General features: G+C 37.7%; 1 pseudogene; it reads right to left on the bottom strand.

Moving 5' to 3' along the window:
* Nucleotides 1-582: 582 nt before the first annotated feature.
* On the bottom strand, nucleotides 583-1,271 carry LOC133754081 (acyl-protein thioesterase 1-like; annotated as a pseudogene).
* Nucleotides 1,272-3,333: the final 2,062 nt, after the last annotated feature.

Raw genomic sequence — 3,333 nt, forward strand, 5'->3', positions numbered from 1 at the left:
AAAGTCTGGCCCCCAAAATAAAAAGGTCATTACTTCAAGAGCAATATTACTCCTTACTGACACATAAAAGCATATCTCTATTATTAGGAATAATGTAATACCTTCTCCCTCTTAGGTATTACAATCATCACACATGAGTGCATATGTAAAGATACCAGAGAGTGCATGATGACTAAGCAACTTTTGAACAAATTTATAGACTAAGTCACACTATGCTAAAATTTCTTATATCTTAACTGCTCATTCACACCTACATAAATTTTCCTTAAGCATACTGTTAAATTTCAAATAATGTAATAAAAAATCTGACTGAAATACATTATTATTTTGCTAAATTCCAGTTAAGAAAAAGAAGCTAGATGCTTCACCTATATTAATAAAAGTATATTTTGGATCATATTTTACAAATACATGTGTAGAAACTGAAATATGTATTTCCTATGAGGAGACATTATTTAGTCATTGTCATAGGTATGTAATTGTGAAACATTTTAACAGTACAAATAGAAGTTTCAAGGCTGAGCACAGGAAAAGCATTACACTGTACAACAATGATACTGGTGTACTGCTACACAAGGTTTCTTAATGACTCAAATCAATCAGAGGTAGGATTTTATCAATGAATTGCCTGACATCCATCATTTCCTGCTGACAGGAACTGTGCCTCATGCCTTCATAGGTCTTAAAGGTTACACTGGCCAGATTTAGCAATGTGTTTAGTTTTTCCATAGTAAGAAAACCAAACATTAGTGGACCTAAGGGTTGCAATCTCCATGGCACTGGAGAATAGAAATATCCCTGTTAGCACCCCTTGTAAATGAAGTCCGAAGTGGAAGCCAGCAACTGAGTGCAGTGACACCCTCCAGTTTCTGCTATGTGGTAACAGCAGTATATAAATACGAAGTTGTTCCCTGAGAAATTACTTCCAAAATAATTCTGTTAGAGGGGATGACACTTGTCACTGCTTGATCTATCAAAGCCTTTACATTTTCTGCTGCCTGTTTAATTCCAGATTCATCCTCCTGTGAGTCTGATCAATGTCCAATATTATCAAACCAAGAAGGCATATCCATGTTTATATGTAATGTAACAGGCATAACAGGTGTATGCAAGCTGATACATTTGGTATGTGAACTTGTGACACCTGCAAAGGCTTCTGCCCATCCATTCCCAGTATCTCCCAATCCATGAAGGAAAATTACCACAGTGGCAGCCTTCTGGGCACAAGGCACAATGGCTAACAGTGGAGCAGACATGGTGTTACTGCACATACGTGTACACACTAAGCTAGCAGCATGTCGGAAGTGGAAGGGAGGAAGAGTGTTTGCCCTCAGCCCAATGGTCTGCCAGCAGTGAGTCTCTGGAGCCCTACTTGGCATGTGTCCAGTTGTGTGGGCACTAAGCCAAAGATAATAGACTTTAAGACAGAAACTGTTGGGTCCAGTGCTGTGGCATAGCTGGTAAGGCCACTGCCTGCAGCGCCAGCATCCCATGTAGGTGCTGGTTCATGTCCTGACTGCTCCACTTCTGATCCAGCTCTCTGCTATGGCCTTGGAAAATAGTAGAAGATGGCCCAAGTCCTTGAGCTCCTGCACCCATATAGGAGACCCAGAAGATGTTCCTGCTCCTGGTTTCAGATTGGCGCAGCTCCAGCCATTGCTGCCAATGGGGAGTGAACCAGCAGATGGAAGACCTCTTTCTCTGCCTCTCCTTCTCTCTTTGTGTAACTCTGACTTTCAAATAAATAAATAAATCTTTAAAAAGAATAAAGAAACTCAAAAGAGAGATATTTGGTCATTATGTAATACTGCAAAAAATCGATGAAATGAAGAAATAGTGTTTTGAAAAATAAATAAAATTCATACATCTCTGGTTTACCTAAACAAACAAGGGAGAAGACCAAAATTAACAAAATCAGAGATGAAAAAAATGATGTTGGGACCAGTCTGTGGCACAGTGGATAAAGACACTGCCTGAAGTGCTGGCATCCCATAGGGGTACTGGTTTAAGACCCAGATGCTCCACTTATGATCCAGCTTTTCACTGTGTCCTGGGAAAGCAGTAGAAGGTGGCCCAAGTCCTTGGGCCCCTCCACCTGCATGAGAGACTCATAACACTTTCCTGGCTCCTGGATTCAGATCAACAAAACTCCAGCCATTACAGCCAACTGGAGAGTGAACCAGCAATGGAAGGCTTCTCTTTATCTCTGCTTCTCCTTCTTTCTCTGTGTAATTCTTACTTTCAAGTAAATAAAAAAATCTTTTAAAAAAGGAAAAAAAAATGTTACAACAGGGACCACAGGAATAAAAAGAATCATCAGGAATTACTGCAAACAGCTATATGCCAACAGTTTGGAAAAATCTACAAGAAATGCATAGATTTCTAGAAGCATACAATCTATCAAAATTGAGTTCAAAGACACAGAAACTTAAACAGGCCAATAAGCAAGATGGAGACTGAATCAGTAATAAAGACCCTCCCAACAAAGAAAAGCCCAGGACCAGATGGCTTCACTGTAGAATCCACAAGACTTTTAAAGAAGAACTAATTCTAATTCTAATTCTAATTCTAATTCTAATTCTAATTCTAATTCTAATTCTAATTCTAATTCTAATTCTAATTCTGAAACTTCTACAACAACTGAAAGGGAAGGAATCCTCCCAAATTTCTACTATGAAGCCAACATCACCTTAAGTCAAAAACAAGAAAAAGATAAGCCAATATTCCTGATAAACACAGATACAGAAATCTTCTATAAAAGGTAAGCTAATCGAATCCAAAAACACATCAGAATCATCATTCACCTGGACCAAGTGGGATTTATCTCTGGTATGCAGGAATGTTTCAACATATGCAAATAAATAAATGCAGTACATCACATTAAGCTGAAGAATAAACCCATGATTATTTCAATACATTCAAAGAAAGCATTTGATAAAATATATCATCATTATAAAATTCTTAAGCAAATTGGATATAGAGGAGTATTCATTTCTCAACACAATCAAGGAATTATAGACAAACCTATAGCCAGCATTGTACTGAATGAAGAAAAGGCAGAAGCATTTCCACTGGGGTCCAGAACCAGAGAAGGATGCCCACTTTCACAAGTGCTATTCAATATAGTCCTGAATGTTTAACCAGAGCCACTAGGCAAAAAAGAAGAAAGAAATCAAAGATATATGATGTGTAAAGGAGAAAATCAAATTATCCTTGTTTGTAGATTTCATGATCTTATATATAAAGGAACCAAAAGACTTCACTGAAGAATATTGGAACTCATAAGAGAGTAAGTTGGTAAAGTTGCAGGTTATAAGAACAACACACAAAAAA

The sequence above is a fragment of the Lepus europaeus genome, chromosome Y (genome assembly GCF_033115175.1).
Source record: "Lepus europaeus isolate LE1 chromosome Y, mLepTim1.pri, whole genome shotgun sequence".
Classification (NCBI taxonomy): domain Eukaryota; kingdom Metazoa; phylum Chordata; class Mammalia; order Lagomorpha; family Leporidae; genus Lepus; species Lepus europaeus.